Source organism: Orcinus orca, chromosome 4, assembly GCF_937001465.1.
Source record: "Orcinus orca chromosome 4, mOrcOrc1.1, whole genome shotgun sequence".
Classification (NCBI taxonomy): domain Eukaryota; kingdom Metazoa; phylum Chordata; class Mammalia; order Artiodactyla; family Delphinidae; genus Orcinus; species Orcinus orca.
In genome coordinates, this window is record NC_064562.1 from 117,494,395 (window position 1) to 117,516,804 (window position 22,410).

At 38.6% G+C, this 22,410-nt stretch overlaps 1 protein-coding gene and 1 long non-coding RNA gene across 2 annotated transcripts in view; both read right to left on the reverse strand.

The window, feature by feature from the left end:
* STX18 (syntaxin 18) overlaps positions 1-22,410 on the reverse strand; it is a 122,540-nt gene that overhangs the window by 98,151 nt on the left and 1,979 nt on the right. The window lies entirely within an intron of this gene.
* Positions 729-15,297, reverse strand: LOC125964182 (uncharacterized). The gene is made up of 2 exons (XR_007476909.1): positions 5,545-15,297; positions 729-3,366 (listed from the first exon to the last, which is right to left on the reverse strand). It is a non-coding gene; the product is annotated as an uncharacterized LOC125964182 (long non-coding RNA).

A 22,410-nucleotide genomic window follows, 5' to 3' on the forward strand; every position in this document is an offset into this window, starting at 1 on the left:
ACACCAAGTAGCAAAAATGAATCCTTTAAGAACCATCAAACCAAACAAAAAATAAAATTAGATATAAATTCAAGTTTTAGACTGTGGTCAATTGAGGTCTAGACAAAACCCTATGTTTGTTCACTGCCTAGTCTCCAGTCTGCTCCAAGTTTGAAAAGGTAATTGAACACAGTCTATAATTACTGGATTAGACACAGATGGGCTCTGTACATTTCAGGGGGAAAAAAAAGCACTGTTTTGATTCATTTTATGATTGCCTGTAAGGTCAGACTTTTCAAAATGTACTTTCATCTGTTAAATGGTTTCTCAAATTCCCTGGGGTAGATCTTCAATAACTGTGATGTTTTAAGCAATTTGGGTCTATCAGATCCTGTCTTTGAATGTAACTAGCTGCCCATTTTCTAGTATTATAAATGTGCATGTAGGTTAATTGCTACATCTCTTACATATTTTCTGAAGTTGCAGTTTTGGGGGGAAAAATTGAAAAATTGTGCCCCTTCTCCGACAGGAATTGGTCATATTGATGAGGATTTTCACATAAGAGAAAAAATATAGCTATTTAATAACAAATGACTTACTGTCATCTAAAGTCCACGAAAAATATTTTCTGACTCAAGTGAAAAACAGAAACAAGGAAACATCAACATTTGGGACAAAAGCTGTAAGCAAAGTAAGTTTAGATTCCTTCCAACTGAGTAATTTATAAAACAAGATAACACACACTTGACTCACCTTATGCATTTTTATTTAATAACTGTAAATGACTAGGAAGTACGTTATCTGTGTAAACACAAAAAATGAAAAATTATTTCCTAATCTAAAAAAAGAAACCCCCTAAACATAGCATTCTATATCACTTACAATAATAATGATGTCATTATATAGCAGTGTATTATAAATTCATGGTGGAAAATAATAGCTAACTTGGAGAATTTGGTATTTGGTCCCTTCAGTGTCCTGCCTATCCTATTTCCAAACATCTCATGTTAAAACAATTTAGTCAACAGAGCTAGACACAAAATTTTTAATTATAGAATTTGTGGCATAACCAATAGCTTCAGTTAAAATACCACAAAAAGTCTTCTCTGCTTAGTACACTTAACCACAGAAAGTAGATTCTCAGGCTAAAGACTTGGTCAAAGGGGCTCCCAACTCCACCAAACGAGCCCCGAGAAGAGCTGGTTCAGGCCAAGGGCGGTTCTGTACCAGCGGCACAGAGGCTCCAGGCCCAGCAGGACAGCCTTCACCTCGTTCCCACCTTTCACAATGTCACATTAGACTCGTCTGTTTATTTTTAAAATCTCCTTCATTTTCTATTCCCCAAGTTCACTTCGGTTGGCTACTCTGTGATCCTGATAGTACAGAAACACCTCAACAGGAGAAAAAAAAAAAAGTGTAGAGTAAGAAATAATTCTAAAAAGTTTTGATATGTTTTAGGAAGTTGGTTTTGTGTGCATGTGTGTGTTTTAACACACATGGAAAAGGAGAATTTACAGTCACCTAATAAAACCTAAGTTGATATTCTTCATGAAATTACACATGCAAATAGGAAGTATTTATAGACAAAGATTTACAGCCATGTTCAAGAAAATTTAGCAATTTTACTGACACTCTCTTCAAGATGCATAAATATAATCTACTTGTAACCTCCTCTTGTCACAAAACCAAGGAGTTTCTAAACCACACAGATAATCTTGGGTTTTTTAAAACACACTAATTTGAATAGAAAATTTTGCAGAGACAAATGTTTATATCACTATTTACATGAACAGAGCTATCATCATTTCATTTGTAAGTGTTCCCATAAATGTTGTTCCAACTATAATAGCCTCACATGTACTAAGGAAGTGGTTTTTTAAATTAAATCTATTATATATTTGTTATATCTTTATGCAAAACGAACAGGGGCCTCTATTTTATATTTTGCATATGTATGGATTTTCTTATTAAAATTTCCTAAACATAAGATATATCTGTATTAAGTGACTAGAAGCTCAGAGTACCACGTAAATGCTGTAGAAAATTATTAACAATTTCCGTCCTTGCTCTCCATCGAGCTCATGCACAAAACCAAGATAATATCGGAATAAAGCATTTGTACAGAAAACCATGACAGAACTTTGGCCTTGTTACTGTGCTATTCTATGCTTTCTTCGTAAGGGTGTACATAAACTGAGTGCCACAAGCCAACCGAAATGGTAAAACGGCCAAGGGGGGAAGTTTCTCTAGGTAAATCTGTTTGTGAAATTAAATATGCGTTTCACAAGACTGGTTACCAAAAATTGTGCCTTAATGTCGACTACAGACACACAACAACTAGTTAAGAGAACACAAGGGTTTTCTTAAAAAGATATACATGCTATGAATTAATTCCATCCTTCCTTCCCTCCTTCCGTCCTTCCTTCCTCCCTCTCTCTCTTCCTTTCTTCCTTAATTTCATTTCCAAAGTCACAGGAAACACATTTTAAAATATTATAATGAATTTGATACATATTATTCTGCATCAATACCTGGTTTTAGCCCAGCTCTGGCTCACAACAATCTTTACTCACATACATGTGCACTTTATTTCTTTAACATTAATACTTTAAATAGAGCTTAAAATCATGAAACTATAAGAAACAAAAGAAAGCCTGGAAAGATTTCTTCTTAGCCTTTCTCAAAGAAGGCCTTTCCCTTTTTAAACAATTTACATGATGTTTTATGGTCCTTTTAGAAGAGAATTATGGTAAATGGCACTCCAAGTGGGTTGTGTGAACCCACAAACCACTCCTCATAAAAACTGCTATAATTTTCCAGGACAGGGACAATAAAATATCATACACAAGCCAAAGCTAAATCACGGTGCGACCACAGTAACAAACACATTATTTTCATGAAAATTAAGCATGATAAAGCTAACAAAGAAATGACAAAGAGAAAACTTCTGACAGATTTTTCTCAGTCTACTTAGCACTTATACAAGCATTTACAGAATTTTCCTCCATTTCCTAAGTGGCTTGAAATACAGGTGCTAATCTAGTTCCCAAGTTTTTATATGTAGTTCATCTACTTTCAATAAGAGATTAAGAAAATAAGTAACTACAACTGTAGCTCAAAGAACACTATGAATAAGCCAATCAACCTACCTAAAATTATTAACATTTTTGTTTCTAATCAAATGCTAAACTTTATGGAAAGTTCAAATGAAATTTTCCGGAGATGCATTTTCCATTTCAGACCACTAGGGACCAACGAGTGTCTTCCATTCCCAAATCAGTAACTTCGCGGTTAAGAGAATGAACGTTGCAAACACTGGCAATGTACTCCCTTCTCCCGAACAGAACCAAATTCATTATCTGTGAAACAGCTGAGAAGATCCAAACACTGTACAGAGAAAAAATGATGATCAAATGAAATTTTTAAAAGATGAAAGTAATTCAAATGGTATAACTCTTTAATCATCATCTACTTTGAAAAACTTCCCACCTTCCCTTTCCCCAAGACAGAGTTATTAAACATTAAAACTGAAAAACAATACTAAGACCATGGTTTTCTACCTCAGGGGTGGGAGAAACTACAATACCACACTGCCACAGAAAATAAAGCCTGCCTAATACAATTTACTGTTGCTGATCACAGCAGCGTATTGCTAAGTCAGGCATAATACTGAAATTAGGATCAGTGAGCCAGGCCAAAATATCTATACAAGAATATCATTTACAGAGAGTTAGCTTATGATGCAGTAAGAATGGTAAAATGAAACAGCATTTTCTACTTATATCTGGTATTATTAATTCTGGTCAGAGAGAACTATTTAAAATATTTACAACACTCCTTCACAGCAAAATATTGGAAGAGAATTGGAATGAAATAATACAAAGCTCTGAAACAAGCTAACTGATAGAAACCTTAACAGACATGTTCTACTGCTTTTCAGATTCTTACGCTAAAATGGACGGCTCTTTCTAGAGTAACAAATTATGCTAAACTTACATAGTATTTTTGCACATAGCTCAAGTTCCCAACGCCTTCCGAAAGAGTACTGTTAATCAGCATTGCAAACTTCTAGGAGAATATGGCAATGATTCAATTAAATCTGCTAAGACATCGAACACAGAAATTTGCTCTCCTTCCTCCCCCACACAAAATGTAATAGAATAATTCTAAAACAGCGAGCTGGAGAACAAAAGCTGAACACCTGAAATGCATACTTGTCAAATCCTTTCATATAAAAATGCACTTTTTTATAAGAAGAAAATTTTTGGCTTCTAAATCAAACTTTAAGAAAGAGGACATTTAAAAACGATTTACAATATTAGATATGAAGAACAAATAGTAATGTTTAAATAGTTTGCTATTAAAACTAAATTCATTACTCTTGAGGTTAAATAAAGCTTTGTATGCTAAAGTATGTCATTGTATTTGTTCAGACAGTCTAGCGGGTCTTTGTTTGTGTTTATTGGAAATGCCTTCCAAATACTAGGCCCCAAATCAGAGCTTCCCAAATAGAATCTGCAGAGAAAAAAACACTGATTCCAAAAAGAAGACTGTGCAAACAATACATAGTTCCAAGATAAATAAATCTACCCAAACCAACTAAACTGTTCTTCCAGGTTGATCAGAGACTCCTGCCTCATAAAATATATCTCTCAGAAAACTTAAGATGTACACATGTCAGACTTACAATTAAAATGATCTTCAGAACTAAAAAATTTCATCAGCCCAAACGCAATGAACAATTTATCTAGTCTTGCGAATAGATACGAAGAATCTTTGAGGATGCAAAATATCTTCCCCTCATCCTACAAAATCTGACCTGACTCCTCCTCCATTTACCAAAGGCTACCCACCCGCCCAATCCACCCCTTCCACTGCCCTTACTGGACTCTATGTTATTTGCCTAATATGGCAAACCCTGTGAGCAAAAAGAAGAGTTTACTGAATCTCTTTCCTTGAGGTCCCTCACTGACGTTTCTTTGGGCCCACAGCACGGGGGTATGGGCCGATCTGCATGGCTGGCTCTACACACGTATCACGAAGCTTTTACAATTGACCACACAAACACAATACCACAATGTAGGTCAACTTGTGCACTGAGATGCCAACGTGAAACTTATATAGAAGTAAACTACAGACATAAATCTAAAAGGGTAGAATTCCACTCAGTGATCCTAAAATTATTTCAAGGAATCAATCTCCAAGAATGCATCATGAAATCAGAAGAGCCCAGTTAAGCTTTAAGACCGGGGGGGGGGGGGGGGGGGGGTGAAGAAAGAAAATGAAAGACTTTAGAAGAGGCAGCAAAGGTTTCACCAATCATTATATCATTGAGAGGGCTCAAACTACAGATGAAGTTAGAATACAGAAGATTGTAGAAAGGGCATTTAAAATTATTAACTGATCAAAAATTTGTAGTTGTCATTTAAAAAAATACAACTTAGCAACTCAGTTCAGAAAGAAGAATATCCCGAGAAACATACACATCTGTTTAATATTACAAGCCAACTGTCAACATCCTAAGTGAAGTTTTAATTTAATATTTTTTCTTTCTTGATGTTTTACCTTTAATCAATGCCTCATGAGAGTATCAGCTTTCTATAAGAAACTGTTAAATATAAAGAAATGTTATTGTAGCATGTTTATAAAATCATAGTTCGAGAACTTTTTATTTTTCCAAAGCCTGACCACAACTTAATTATCTGCAGGACATTCCAGGCTCACAATTGCAAGCTCCAGTTCCCAAGCAATTTTAAACAATATCTACTGTACAGGACAGAGGGTACACAACAGACCGCAACATGGTTATATTTCCAAAAGTCAGCATTAGGCCCTTTAGACATGGTTTTTATTTTCATTAAACAATATTTGTTTCCTCACTAATCATTAAATGGTTTTCATCACTATTCCCTGTTTTCCTTTCACATGTCAGTTGTTAGCATCAGTGTTTGTGTTCATAATAAATAAAAAAGTGACCCACCCAGTTATTTAAAAACGAACACACACGATGTCTGATTCAACGAGTGTTAGAGATTCCATGACAAACTCACACCCTGAATACTGTTCTATTTTAATCTAGACTTTAATGGAGGAACAAACTGTACAATACTCCTTTAAATCAGATTTAAGCTTTGTGCCTGCTTATGTTATTGTGGGCACGTAGATCTAATCAGTGGTTCAAGACACATACTTGGGAAAATGCAAAAGGAAGAAGAAAAGACAGCAAGTTCATATTCCTGACCATAATGGAGAGGAATTGAAAATATTGCCAATTCCTACAGATGGATGAAAAAAGTAGCCTGATTAAAAGTAACATGCCAGAAACTGACCAAAATGCGGGGGAGCAACTGACAGAGCATTCCAGAACTTTAAGAATGATTCCGAGGAAGAAAATCTTAAAAAAAAAAAAAAAAAAAAGAGAAGAGAAAGCTGTATGCTGTGAGGTTATTAAGAACAATTTTAAAATATATGAAGTATGGAAGAAACAAAGAAAAGTACATCAAAGTCAGAGGTAAAATTAATAGCCAGTAGAAAAAATAATCCAATAAATAATCCAGAAAATCTTCAGGAAGTCAGACACTTAAACTGTTACACTGGAATCACTAGAGTTTTCAGAAGAATAAATTATTTAAGTCCAAACAAACTAATTTTGGATTTCAGATTAACTGGCCAGTGGATATGTAAGCTCAGAGAGACAGACAGATGCACAAATGCAGGGCACATGCATTTATTGGTTTCCATGTTTATTTATCAAACACTTTATAACATTTCCTATGTGCCAAGCACTTTCAAAGCGCTTTGCTCATTTAATCCTCCAAAATTAGGTACTACCTAATTCCCATCCCATAGATCAGGAAATGAAGTTAAGTAATTTGCCCACAAGTCACACACCAGTAGGTAGTAAAGCCCAGAGTCCATGCTCTTAATTAACCACCATGCCACCAACCTCCCAGGTGACACTGCCTTTATCAAGATGAGAAGAGGTCTATTATCTGGAGGGACCCAGATGCCTGCCTAACTCCTCCACAGCCTCCTTCTCCTTCTCCTCTACCAGCCTCTCAAATGTTGCCATTCCCCATTCCCAGGCCCTCTTTTCTTCTCATTTGAAATTCCCCTTGGGTAACCTCACTCCTTCCTCAAGGCTTCAACCTATACTCCGATGTCTCCCTGTCTATGTCTCTGGCTCAGAAACCTTTCCTGAGGTCCACTTCTGTATCTACCACGGCCTGATAAACATGAATCCCTTGGGTGGGTGTTCAACAGGCACCTCAAATAACCACAAAGATGAACTCATCTTGAACTGAACCAGACTCATCTAGTCACCCACAACTGAAACCTTGAATTCATCTAGAACAATTGATTTTCATCTCCTACATCTAACAAGTCCCAAATCCTGTCAATATATCTTAAATCTGCCCTCTGTCTCTATGGTCCCTGGCTCAGTGCACGGGGTCTTCACTCAGATGTCATTTACTGCAACAGTCGATGGATCCTCCTCCTCACCGCCAGTCCTTCTCACCTCCACTAGGTTTACCAATGGCCAGCAGAATGATCTTTCTAAAATCCATACCTGATCCTGCCAGTCCCCTGCTGAAAACGTTTTATGGTTCACCATGGCTTTGAGGATAATGCTCTTCCTTCCCCAATCTAGGGAAATCCCTTCTACCCGTCAAGGCTCAGCTCTCCTGTGAAGCCCTCCCTGCTTCAAGCCCCTCCCACTGAGTTCTTCACTTCTACCTCTGTGTCCATATATACTTTGATAACAGCACTTATTACAACATGCTTTAACTATCTGCCTATTAGTCTGTCTTTTCACTAGACTATGAGTTTCTCCTGGTCAGGGATATTGCCTCACTCACGTTTGTATACCCAATACCTAGTTGCGTGCCTGGCATACTCTATCCAGAGTGTTCAATGAAGAATGAGAGAGTGAGTGACTGAGTGAGTGACTGAGTGAAGAATTCATTCGCAGAGATACCCTCAGTGCAAAGCAATATCAATAATCTGTCTAAGGCAGAATGAAGAAGCACAATTTTGAGTGTAACGTACATCTATTGTTGGCCACTCACATCCATTGCCCTCCTCCTGGGAACAGCTCCCCAAATTTCCTTTGGAAATCATTCCTTCCCTATTCTCAGCCATGTGTGACACTGTTCTATTTGAAGAGCTGGGTCCTAAGCAGACCTCTGGAGTTGGGTTTAAGGAGAGGCATCTGCCTCAGTTCCAAGATGCTGGTGGGTACTCTGAGGAAAGCACCTCTCTCTTCCTCTGGATGGGGTAGTATGGCAAGTAAGGTCTGCACATGCTGCAGCTCTACAGCTACCATGAAGCAGAGCTTGGAGGTACCTTAAGGGAGATGCTAATACCACGAAGGCAGATCATAGGGAGTGAGAAAAAAGGCTTTTGGTGACACTGTTTTGTCCCCTGGGTCCAGCCGTGCTGGAGGTTAAGTCCTATTACTAGACTTTTCAGTGACATAAATCAATAAATTCCCTTAATCATTTAAGCTAATTCACATTGGGTCTCTGTAACTTGTAATTGTAAGACTCCTGATACAGCAAGTTAGTGTTTTGTGGGAAGAAAATCAAGCTACTCATTTGAAGAAATGCACAGAAAAAGGAAACAAAACAAGGAGAGGGTGAGAGTAGACCACAAGTTAAATCCGACAGGCAACAGGTAAAAAAGGTTAACAGGATACTCCAAAACACAAATGAGGAGATTCAAGATGCCTTCCTTTCCAGGCAGCATTAATCAGGCCTTTATAGGGGTATTCTATGGTACATTTATGAAAAGAATAAAGTTTTATAAAGAGCTAGAAAAAGAAATTAAAAAAACAACTAACACTTCTTTCTGAAAAGGCCTTTATGAGAAAAAGAAAGGGCTTTGGGATAATTTAATCTGGAGAAAGCAAATCCTAGAGGCAATTTAACTTGTTGAAGGGTTATTTATAAGGAGGTGACTGAACAGCTGTTCTCCAATTTCACAGGGAAAAGAATTAGAGGAAATTGATTTATATTTCAGCATGAAGCTGAAGGCAGGCAAAAGGAAGAAGTGCTCGAGGGAGAACTGTTAATGGTGAAAAAAAGCTAAATGAGAAACTGGATTTTTATGGCTTTTAGAAGTTGGAAAATCACCCATGTTGATTCTTTTAGCTTTGGGTCAAACTAGTAAACAAATATTTGAGAACGCCTTCTATTTATTTAGTCACATACCATGTACTGAATCGCCACTATGGACCAGGCACAGGGCTGGGAACTGGGAAGGGAAACATGAGTAAGACGTGGTGACTGTCCTGTGTAACGGCTGCAGCACTAGCTACCAAAGCCAGTGAGGGAAATATGTAAAAAACATCAAATCACTCTCGCCCTTTCCTGTTCCATCTCCCATGCTCAAAGATAAATAATATAGTTTGGAAGAAAACAGCACTTGGAAAGCTAAGCAACAATGCAATCATTAAATAACAACACGTGAGTGCCTATCTCTTTGCTAGATGGGATACTGCTTGACTCATAAATCACTGAATAAAGCCAATCAGATCTTCAAAAAGTAAGAATAATAACACCACCAAACAATAATGCAAAGGCTGTCATAAGCCACACATAGTTGCTGGCTTAATGAGTAATACAGACAGCAAGTGCTTTGAATTCAGAAGAGATTAAACTTCTACCCTTTAAGGATGGGTAGAATTTGAGTAAGTGAAGGGGAGCGAGCTGTCCAGGCAAGAGAAATAGCAAGAGCCAAACAAGGAGACAAGAAAGCAGAGGAGTTTGTGAAAAGAGCAGCTTGGTTAAAGCTGGTAGGATGATCCAGGGAAGTGTGGGATGCAACACTGGAAAAGTGGGTAGGGCTACCTTTATAAAGACCTTTGAAGACCAGCCAAATAACAGAATTCACTGTGTGAGGAATGGGCAGTACTGAGCCCAGGCAGTTCTGAGCACAGGAACATGAGGAAAGCCGCATTTTCGGCACAGTGGCTTGGCTCTGAGTGGGGGGTGGGGGCGGGGAGCGCTCAGTGCTGTTTCATCAACTCAGGCTCAAGATGGTGAGGGATGAGCACGCATGGTAGCAGTGGGCTGGATGAGAAAGAGAGGAAGCACAAGGCACAGATTAACTTCACAAATATGTGCTGAATGCTGCACTTCATCTGTGCTGTGATGGGGAGTGGGACACAGTCCCTGTTCTCTTGGGCCTGAGAACTCACTGGACAGGGGAGGCCAACAAAAGGGAAACTGAGACAAGTGCAGAAATGGCGGTCAGCATGGCTGAGTGGCCGGAATCAATTCTGATTCCCAGAACTGTATTTACATGAGCTGAACAAAATCAAATAGTCAAAATATAAACAGAAAAACCAATTCTCCCAAAATATCACCTGATGTGTATCATGGGAGATGCTGATTTTACTGCCAGTTGAGTCATGGAAAAGTATAGAAGCAAATATGCGTGTACTGACTGAACTGTACCAAGCAATGAATACAAAAAAGACTTTATAAAAGAGAGAAGGTCTTTTTTAGGACTGAAATGTTTCCAGATTTCATCCTTTGACATAACTGAGATATATTCACAGATTTCTCACTTACCTACAGATAAGTATTTAGACGCCTTCAGAAGATTCATCACCTCTCCTTAATATCTCTCTTTTTTTTTCTTCCTTCCCTTAATTTAATTTTGATTTAACTTCCTCTTGTCACTGCTTGCTTGCAAATCACGGCCTCTATGTCTGGAGTCAATTAGGGCTATAAAGTACCCCACCACGCCTTCATCTGGGGACCCATTTATATATATTTTCTTATTTCAAGAGGTAGAGCTAAAAGCCCGTAACTCCAAAAGTTTCCAATCAACCATCACATTCTATTCTTTGGAAAAGTATGCTTCTCTCCGCAGTTAAGAAGACAACATCAAACTATATTTTGCAAGAATATTTCCTCTCCACCTGTAAAAAGATGAATTGTGCTTTGGAAATTCATTTGCAGAAAATGGCTTGAGTGTGTGTAATACATGCTTAATAGCAATAACATTAAAAAAATCTTTCTACCATTTAAAATTAAATGTAATTTCCTTATTACTTTAATGGAATCCTTTGGAGTTGAAGTATTTAACTAGTCCCTTTCACATCAAGTATTCATTATATAATTCCCTTTTAATATTAGGTATATTAGGTATGTAAACCATCCACTGACAGAATAAAAACACACATTTTCACTGAAACAAAAACAGGAGAAAGACAAGGCAGCCTGATTCAGAATCTGATAATGGGTTACAGATTCCATTCCAGTTCAGATTTATAGTCAAAGTGCCACAAGACCATTTACCACCTCTAATCCTTCAGGTCATATTTGGAAGAAAAGTATGAACTGCCACATCACTAAGAGAAAATCTGTTTGAGCCTAAAATTTTTGACATTACCCCATTGTAAAGTTGAGAGAGAGACAGAGAGAAACATATCGCCTTTAAAAGCCACCTTAAATAAAAAGGCAAAGATGAAATGTCCAAAGTTCTATCCACGGGGAGGAATTCCCTTTGTCACTATCTTTCAGGGTCACCCCTGAGTGGGGCTACAGTACAATCCTGTCTATTGATGGCTGGTACCAGCCTACTGGCTAAAGCCATCCTAACCCATGGGATGCCTGACATACACAGGTAAAAAATTCTAGGGCTGGTGGGAAGACACGTAATCTAAGTAATAGATTGTGGATGCAAAGCCTTTACCCAGTTCCCAAACCAACTCCTGCTTCTTCCAGCCCTCCAGTCTCCTGCTGGAGCCTCGAACTGGCTGCATCCAATCAGAAGCCAGAGAACAAGGACACCCAGTCACGCACTCCATAAAGATCGGCCTGCTGACGCAGGAGCAGAGTGGAAAGGATAGAGAGTAGATCTGTAGGGGCCGAGGGGTAATACCTGGCACACCCCATTACCTACTTTTCACACTCCTTCCAGTTAAACTCAGCTTTCCTCAGATTTTACCATCCTGTGCTTTCCCACTCCTAGAGTCTTCGTCATGTGTTCAGTCCTGCATCTCCTCTCTCCATTCCACATGTGGAAAATCTGGGAGGCCCACCTAAATGTCACCTCTTCCATGAAGCCTCCCCTCAACCTTACCCCGAAGTAATCTCTCTGCTATCTAAATGATCAAAGTTCCTCTTGTGAAAACTTCTATAATTATGAGTATGCCTTATGAGTTTACTTATCACTACCTGACACAAGTATTTTTGAATCCGTTTACTTGTTTACTGTAAGTTTCCCATTAAAATATACTCTCCATGAAAGCAGAGATTTTGGTCTGTCTTACCTTTGCTCTATCCCCAGGGTCAAAAACAGTACATAGCGTATAGCAGATGCTCAATAAATATTTGTTGAATGAATGAATGCCCTCTTCTAGATTGTTAGCATATTAATGACCAAAATGAAAGTCTCATTCATCTTCCCAGCCCAAAGAGCAATCTAAGTGCCTTCCTTATACTTATGGGCAGATACTCAAAAAATATAAGCTGATAATAAAGTAGTCGCCATTTAATGAGTATCTCTAATGTACCAGATACAATGCTGGCAGCTTTACATGAAATACCTCATTCAGTCCTCACAACAACCCTAAAGGGTAGTATGGCAGAGCTGTGCCTTCAGGATGAAGGCCCTCATTCCCCCAACATCCAGAAGAATTGCCTGCTGATGGCTCACAGCTGAGTCTCTCTCAGGCACTGTCCTCAGCAGAAGGAAGCTATGTCACCCAACTCAAAGGCCTTTCCCTGGTGAAGCCCTCTTCTGATGACTGACCAACGTTTTTAAAGGCCTGGCCCCTTGCCTCACCTGAGCAATTCTGAAAAATCATCTCAGCTCGAGTTCTTCACGGGACTGACTGTTGAATGAACAAATAAATAACAAACTAGTGTCCCAATGACAGAAAAGGGAATTATACTTTTTCAGATGGATATAATGTATAAATTGGGTCTCCTTCCTTCTCAATGATTTTACTAACTAAAACTACAACCCTTTTTCCATTTTCCCAAAAACATACCTCAACACTACCTCTAAAAAATACACAGTTACTAGTAATTGTTGACTAAAAAAAGAGTTTGATTTGGAGGCAGCTGTATTTCCCCAAAAGCTAGTCAGGCATTTTCAAATACCTGTGATTTATGTAGCAAAATATGCTCCTAAAGACAGTAGATGATATGACAACATGCCAAGGAGAAAATCACCAGAGATCTGACCTGTGCCATACAAAGTGAAGTCCAGCTCCAAAGTCCCAGGACAGCACTCCGCATGCACATAGCCCTGCATCCACAGAACCTGGAGAGGTGGCAGGCGATCCCAGGAATACGGCACAAGCTCATCAATGTTACATCATCTCGGGCAGGACACCTTGGTTTCTTTATGAGTAAAGGAACCTAACTTGCAAGGATAGTCAACCAAATTACAAAGCTTTTAGCAGAGTGCCAGGTAGAGTAGGTGCTCTACGAGTGGTAGCTATTATTACCATTTATTATTTTTTAGAATGACAACCAGAAAGCTAAGACATCAATGAAACACTTGTGGATGATTTTCCTGTACAGGTTAAGAAAGTCTGAATTGAAAATCCAGCTGAGTTACAGGAAAATTACTCCCTTTACAAAAGATTTACCACAGACTTCCTTTAAAGAGGGGCCCCCTCCATTGTACATTTAATATATAATTAGATACTGCTTATTCATGACATTTTTCCAATCAAAAGATATTCTTTTCCATTCCTCCCACAGCAAATAAAAACTCATCTGCCTAGAGTTTTACTTATTCTGTTTTGCTTCTCATTTCAAGAGTAATATGTGTTCATTAGAGAAATTCAGGAAGATAGAAGCAGAAAAATAAATCACCCATAGTCTCATCAGCCAGATATAGCCATTGTTAGCATTTTACATACACTAAAATGTAGGCCAGCACCCACTGGCCTAGTCAGCCAGTTTCCTTCTAATCACTATGTCCATGCCTACAGTTTTTTGATTTTGTATATATAGTTTTAATTGTAACTGGTTTTGGTAGTATTTTTTAATATGAGCAATTCTTCTCATGTCATGACAAACTCTTCACTATGCCATATTTACCTAATAATTTCTTGTACTTGGGAATAATGCTATAGTGTCTCTATGTAAAGTACTTGTGATAGCTGCTATCATCAAAATCAACACCGTTATTAAGATTACTGCTGCTAATTTTTAAACTCAGAAAGACCTCCCACTTCTAGAAGATAGGTCAATATTTCATATACATTTTCATTTTCTTCAGTTTTGCTTTTACAATTAAATCTTTAGTCCATGTAAAAATTTACTTTAATGTATGTACAGTAAAAGACAAGGACCTAAAAAAAAAAAAAAGCCTTTCTTTCCAAAGTGCTAACCAATTATCCCCAAATCACTGAATAAACCTTCTTTTTCTGACTGATTTACAATACCTCCCTAAACAAGAGTTACACACACATACACACCTGGCCTAACAGGCTTCACTGATTGATCCATATACGCATATATTATTTTTTGGGTTCAAAATGTTTTAATATTTGGTAAGGCTAGTACACCCACCCCAACACACACCCTTCCACTTTTCTTCAAAAATTAATTAGCTATTTTCACTCATCTTCTTTTCTAGATAAATTTCAGAACTACTTTCTGCTGGAATTTGGAATAAAGCTGCACTAAATCTACAAATTAATTTAGGAATAACTGATGTCTTTCTAACACTTCTTCCCTTCCACATACACAATATGTGTTTCTATTTATTCAAGTTTTCTATATCTCTCTACAAAACTGGGAAGTTTTCTTCAAATGGGGCATTTACATTTCTTATTAAGGTTATTTCTAGAAATGCTTTTTGTTACTACTGTAAATGATTTCTTTAGATTTTTAAGTGGTCATTAATTAGATTTGGATGGCCACTGATTTTTGTACACTTGTTTTGTACAAAAGCTCAGGAGGCCTTCTATAATCTGCAGACCATAAAGTACCTCCCCAAGTTTGTTTCACGCCACTGACAAAGAAGAACCCACTGGCCTAGTCAGCCAGTTTCCTTACCGTCACTGAAATACATCATGCTCAGGCTCGCCACCTACCCAATTTTACTTGCTCTTCAAGGCTCTGCTCCCACGTAAAAGTTTTCCTGACTAGCCTGCTCCCAGTTATCACCTACCCCTTTCTATTCTCCTCCAGCACTGAAATAAGTTCTCATACATTTAACACTTTCCCCAAAGTTAGGAATAATTTTCTTTTTATCAAATTAGGGCATCCAATTTTTTATATTTGAGAAAAGATTCAACAGAAAACAAGTAACGTGAATTTATATACATTTTGCCTTTTTTTTTAAATTTTTTTAGAGGCCTGGCACCCGCAGCCCCGCCCCCCCCCACGCCAACGGCGCCTGCGTACCCCGCGCTCCTTCCCCCATTTTGCCTTTTATCTTAAGAGATTATAAATCTGAAACAAATTTGGTAAAAAATGTACTGTTTGTTTAAAATAGTGATAAACTGAAAGCAGCCTAAATAGCTTTCAATAGAGGTTCAGGTGAATAAGTTATGTAATTTTTTTTTTTTTTTAGGTAAGAGATTTTTACTCTGTAATATTGTTTTTAATGGTTATGCAGCCAAATAAATTGATGACAAGAACAATACGTACTGACATGGAAAAATGTTCACAATATGTTATTAAGTGAAAAAACCAAGACAAGGCAAAAAGAAAGAGGGGCTAGAAAGCAGCACTGCAGAAAAACTGTTTTTGTTTAATAGGAAGAATGTCTGAAAAAATATATACAAAAATCAAAACAGTGGCTATTTCTGGCAAGTAGTACTATATGTGAACTTCACTTTCTTTTTTATTCTGTTTAATGAGCACTTACTGTTTTTATTATCAGATTTTATAACTAGCCAACTTCAAAAACATGCCCCACTGATAACAGCCCATTATAAGAGTACATAATCACTATTAAATCAAATATACTTGTGGAAACATACCAAACAACAACTTCGAAAAACAAAATCATTTTTTTTTATCTAGGTGAAAAATTCTGAGTACATAGGAACTCGGGGGAAGTATCATAAGGCGCTGGGGCAGTTACTACTGCAAAAAGCATTTTAAAATATAGTCTGAGACTTTCAGAAAAAAGAGTACTGAATCATGGAAACACCCTGTTGAAAAGGTCCTTAAACGATTATCTAGTCAAAGCTCCTCATTAAACAAGAAAAATGAAAAAAGCAAACGAAAAACAAAAATAGAGGTTAGGTGAGTTCTCCAAGATCATACAGTTAATTATTGGCATAGTCCAAAAGTATTTATAATTCAAAACTTATGCTTTTTAATTCCTTTCTCAATTTCTCCCAGTCAAGATATGCTGCAGTCTGTCATTTCTACTTAGACTATAAAAGACAAATGTTGATTTTACTACGGTTTTCTTATCATCTGTCCAAAAAGTGAACAGGAATGTATACAATATTGTGAAATGAAAAGACTCACTTCTCTTGGTTAAATATAGCTTCTGAGCTCCATAAGAAAGTTTTGACAATTAGGCATTATGTTAGACTGTAACAAGTAGAAGGCAAATTCTAGTATTTACAGACTTTGAGAACCTGAAAGTCAGGAAGAAAAAAGTACTACCGAGCTTAAAATTACAACTGTGCTGCAAACTTTTCATATGTGAGCTATATGATATATGAGTTCATTCAACCCATCATACTTTTCACTTCTCTGGTTTATTCACTTTCTCTTAGAGGGTTCGGAAGGGGCCTCTTTTTAAGTCAATTTTAAACTTAATATGTTTTAAGCACAAGTTTTTCGTAACACAAGCCATAACTAACCATTGTAAACGTCACTGATACTTTGCCCACCAGGGGGAGCCCATATAGATTTTTCACATAACAAGAAACCTCAAACATCAAGTTTGTATGAATTCTAGAATCATATTATTCATAATATGATCAATATTGTAAAATCACTTGATAATATTATATTTCTATCCCCCAAATAGAGAAAAATTAATTGAGATCAGGTATGTAAAGCCCTCAACAGAGTTACTGACCTATAGCAGAAGCTCAAAAATAACTGACTTTCCAAAATTTAGATCCTCCTGAGTATTAGTTATGGCACTCAAAGAAAATAATCTGGTATTCTAACTTGTACACAAGTTGGTGTGAGCTCAGTTGATATCTGCCCTGATAGATGGTTCTATCGTTGGTATGTTGACAAACCTGGTTCTCAAGCCTGCAAGATAGTATCAGACCATGGACAGGAAGAGTTCATTAAAAATGTCATCCTGAGAGGACCTGTTTTGGCAGCCCTATCCTTAGTAGGTGAAACACTGAACTATTGGCTACCTGCCAACTAGAAACTGAGAAAAGAGGGAACTCTTTGACCCATTCCAGACTTTTTTTGGAATGAAGGAGAAAGTCAATTGACTATCCCTGAGAACCATGCTTCTACAGTATGTGATACAATCATTACCACCAAGATGACTTTCTTTCAAGAATAAAGAATGCACAATTGAGAATAAAAGTCTATATAAGAACCTGGTATCTAAATGGCCCTACTCAGTATCCCCTCTGCAGTCTGGTGTAGTTGACTTGCCTTGCAGCTCTCACCATAATAAGGCCCAGCCCAGTGTTCGCTGGGTTTGTGAGGTGGTTGGCTGGGTATATGAACTATGTGTCTATTTTAAAGACTCAATCATCTCCAAGATCTAAATACGACAAACCTAGAGGAACCCACTGGGTTCCAGCTATGCTCTCCAATCCAGGTTTACCAAGAAGCACTGCCACTGGGGAGTTACCTACCACTTGTTGTCTTAATAAAACTCTGTCTGTTGGGCCCCGTGAATCTATTCTCCACTGTTTAGAACTGAGAAAGGGAAGGCATGATTAATTGGCATCCTACTCAAACTTTGAAAAAAATGTTATTGTGATATCTACCACCATGAAACTTGCCAACTAGAAAGCTGGGAATTATTCTACCTCTCCCTCTTTCTACCCCCACCAATGGCTACATTTTTTTAAAATCCACCTCCTAAATATCTACTTCATCCATTCACTCCTCTGTCACTAGCTCATCAGCTCTCACCTGGATTACTGCAATAACCTTCCAATTAGCTCCTCTATGTCAGTCGTGTTACACTCCAAACCCATCTGCAATATTGCTGCTTATTTTAAAAGACAAATATGAACTTTTCAGGCCTCTGCTCACATAGCTTAGAGCATAAAGTCCAAACTCCTCAGCACTGCTGACAATGCTCTCACCCAAGGTCTGGTCAACTTTTCCTCTAAAGAGCCAAACAGGAAATACTTCAGACTCTGCCAGCCTTTGCCAGCTACAACTCTACCACTATAGCACAAAAGCATCCATAGCCTACATGGAAACAAATGACCGTGGTCTCATTCCACTGAAACCTCATTTACAAAAATCAGCAGCAGCTGGATTTGGCCTATGGGCCAAAGTTGGCTGACCCCTGCTCTAACCTAATCCAGCACAGCCGCATCTCCTGCCTCTCTGCCCCTCACCCAGGCCTCCTCCAGAAAAGGGCTCCAATCACTCCAGCCTTGCCTCTGCTCCCCCCATCACCCTGCTGTTGTACACCGGTGCCTTTGCTAACACTCCTCCCTCTGCCAGGAATGCGATTTAACTCCCTTCCTTTGTCTGGTAGAATGGTTCTCATCCTTCAAGGTCCAGTTTGATTTTCTACCAATTCTCCCTCAAGGAGCTTTAGTTATCCTTTATTTCTATTTTCAAAGAGCCGAGACGTATGTCTCATAGTTTTTTGTGTCCTCACAATGACTGACACCTATCAAGAGTCCAATGCTTACAGGAGATGGAATAAATCAATTAGTATTGAATAAATATAATTTCAAAAGCTATAGTCTTCATAAATCCTGGAAAATTTCAGAGTGCAGTCCATACAAAGGGCTCACTCTTTATACCATGGAAAGTCACTAGCACTGAGTTCTGCTTACAGTACACACTCAGTTATTATGATCCATAAAAATACAGCACCATGAAGTTAAGAGAAGACTTGGAGAACATTAATGGAGCGAGAAACTGTGTCTCTCTCAGCCCTATGGCTGGTTCCAAAGGGGCTCCTCAAGGAGAAGGGGGAATGGCGGTAGAGGGGCAAGCTGGCTAATGAACCTCTCTCTTCCCAGCCCCCTCATCCCAGCCTTAGCAAAAGCTGCTCCTTATTTCATTTGCAAAAAGAACTCTCCATTAATTTTTTTTAAATCTACATGATTCAACAGACCCACGTTCTGTTTGAATCCTACATCCTAAACCTACACTGTTTCCTGATCTATTCCTGTCTTATGTGGGCCTGTCTCCAGCTTCTCACTGACCCTTGGCACCTGTTGCCTGATACTGCTTCTTTGAACAATGCTCCCTCAACTGAAACCCAGTTTAAGTAGAATTATACTCAATCCTTGGATAAAGTCTATTTCCAGCTACTATGGATAATAATCCAGGTGGTCCCAGCTTAACCTTTGGCTCCAAACACTGGCACACAAGTTCAACACTACAACTGAGAAGAAAATCGAGGAGGACCTGGGGGATCAATGCTGAGCATTACGGTTGTCACTTCTACCTGAGTCGTTGTATTATTTATGGGTCTGCTTCTCCACTTGACTACAAACTCTTTGATGTAGGAACTAAATCTTACTAATAAAATAAAAGCTACTATTTATTCAAGGTTTATTCCAGATACTGGATTAAGTGTACACATATACTGTATAATATTAAGGAATCATGTTAGGATCACACATTTCTAGAACTGGAAGGAGGCTTGGACAGAGATCAACCAGCTCCAAAATTAAAAGCAAAGTGACACAGTAGATAACACTCATTCTTTAATTCAAGAAACATTTACTGAGAACCTATCCTGCACTATTCTAGAACCTAAAGAGTCTTTGTTTTCATGAAGCATATAGTCTAGTGGATAAACAACAAGTCAATGGATACATGATATGTTAGATAATGACAGGAATAAAGCGGAGTAAAGAACAGAAAAAGGATGCTACTTTATACAGGGCAGTGGAGGAAGGGCTCACTGAAACAACGAATGAGCAGAGGCCTAAAGATCAAACCACATGGAATCTGAGAGAAAAGTGTTCCAGGTCGAGGTAACAACAAGCGCAAAGGTCCTGAGGTAGGAATGTGCCTGGTACATGTGAGGAAAGCAAGGAGGCTAGGGCAGCTGGAGTAGAGTAAGAGGAAGGTGAGAGGAGGGGAGCTCGAGGAAGGTAGCAGGGACTTTGGGTTTGGGTTGCTGTAAGAAGTCTGAATTTAAGCCAGGAACTAAAGATAATTAACTCATAAAAAACATAAAAGTAAATGACACTTAACTTTCACAAAAGCAATGTATAATAAACAAAGAAAAATGCATCTGCATGACTAATCTGAAAATAGAATTCCCAACAACACAGAGTCGCTGTTTATCTTATAAATGAGACATCTTTGTTTTACAAGAACTTGCTACAGTTATGGTCTAAGCTGTCGGCTTTACCAATGTGGACACTGAGGTGCAGAAAGATTAGGTGGTCTGTCCACTTCATGGCTCAACTTGGTCTAGAACACAGGTTCCCTGATGTTCTGTTCACTGGCTCCTGTTGCCCCTGCATACTCAGTTTGGCTACTCAGAGGGGTCTTGGTTTACTGTGAACTGCTTCTCCTGGACTCTGTAACCTTTATAAATTAGTAAGAAAATGAAAGAGCTGCCCCTATGAGGCACCTCCAGACACATTCCCACACCAAAGCCTGTCATACAAGCTCCCACAATTCTAGTTTTTTATTCCCCACAGAGTTGAAGACCACCAGGCAGGTAAAGTGAAGACAGGTCAGGCACTGTGCTAGGGAATAGAAGGAACATTTTTGTCAGTTTTGCCTGCCCAGCATCCCTTACTCCCTAGTGTCAGACACAGCACTCCCTTTTCCAAGGTTCTGGTGGGGCAGCAATCACAGCACCCAACCCACCTATTGGAGTGGGCATCTGACCTGGCCATGTGAAGAACCTTATCCGTCTGAGGCCATAACAAGGGCTCAGGACCCAAGCAGAACCAACTAGAGTCCTTTCCTGGGGTTTTATGGATAAGACCTGGAGAAAGAAGCTCCTTCCTGTGTTTCCCAGTTTTACCAGCCAACACATTCCTATTTTGCTCAGGTTAGTTTAAACTAGGGTACCCTTACTAGTAATCAAAAGAATTCACACTCATGCAAGCACTTGCACACCTTTCCTCATTTCATCTGCATAACCACCTTATAAGGTTGCTATTATTCACTCTATTTTAGGAGTGAGGAAACTGCGGTTAAGTAACTTGCCCAAGTTCATGCAGTAAGTAAAAGGCGTTCAAATTCTTTGGTCTTTATGCTTTGGTCTTTATGCAAGGTCTTTATGCTCCAAATCTTATTCAGTATGCAATTATGAATATAGTATTAACTCAGGAAGAAGAAACTCAGCTGAAGAATTTTTGGTTTAAAATTATAGTGGAAGTATATGTATGGGGCAGGGTGGGAAATAAGCAACATTAAACTGGAGTCAGAGGACCTGCCTTCTTCCTCTGGCTCTGTCCTGTGACCTCATCTATTATGACTCTGGGCAAGACATTTCACTTACCTGAGTGTTAGTTTTCCCACCTATAAAATGAAAAGACTGAACAACATGAACTTAAGATCCTTTTAAGTACTAAAAGAAAAAAGTCCATGGTTCTGCTTCAGGCATACAGACTCTATTTTTACTATATGTTATGTAGGATATCAGCAAATTTCAACTTGAATGTCAGGTCCAACAATAGGTAATGGTTGCCTGGGGCACAAAGTTCCAAAGGATTCTGAGCAACACAGATGTACTGGGACATTAACACTGGCTTCCATGGTCCCAGGGAAGGAGAAAGAGGAATAACTACATGTTTGCCACACATATGCCATCGCTGATAGCTTCACCTTGACAGAGGAGTGTCACTGCCTCCACTATCGATGCTATTAGTACCTACACAGAATTTTCAGATTCCCTCATGAACTTCCTTGGTTCCCCTTTGCAAGTGAAGAATGAAAGTACAAGAAAGCAAAGTGGTGTAGGGAATAAAGTTTTGTGCCACTGATGAAAATACATCTAAATGGCCTACACAGAGTTAGCGTAGGAGTGAAGGGGAACAATAATAATCATTATGGCTCTTTACGATATATACAAAGTCTCATAAGATCCTAATAATCAGCTTACCAGTCAAGGAGGGTATTATCATGCCCATTTTATAGAAAAGGGAAATGAGACTTGGGTAACAGGACTTACCCAAGTCACCCACATCTAAGTAGCAGAACCCAGATTGGAAGTCTTCTAAATCCAAGACCCAGTTTCTACTCCCAAGGTCCCCATTCATCCCACAGCCCAAATGAGTTAACTAATCAAGCTCCCAATGCAAAGTGGCATAGTTATCACTGTTAGGAGTTGTTCAGC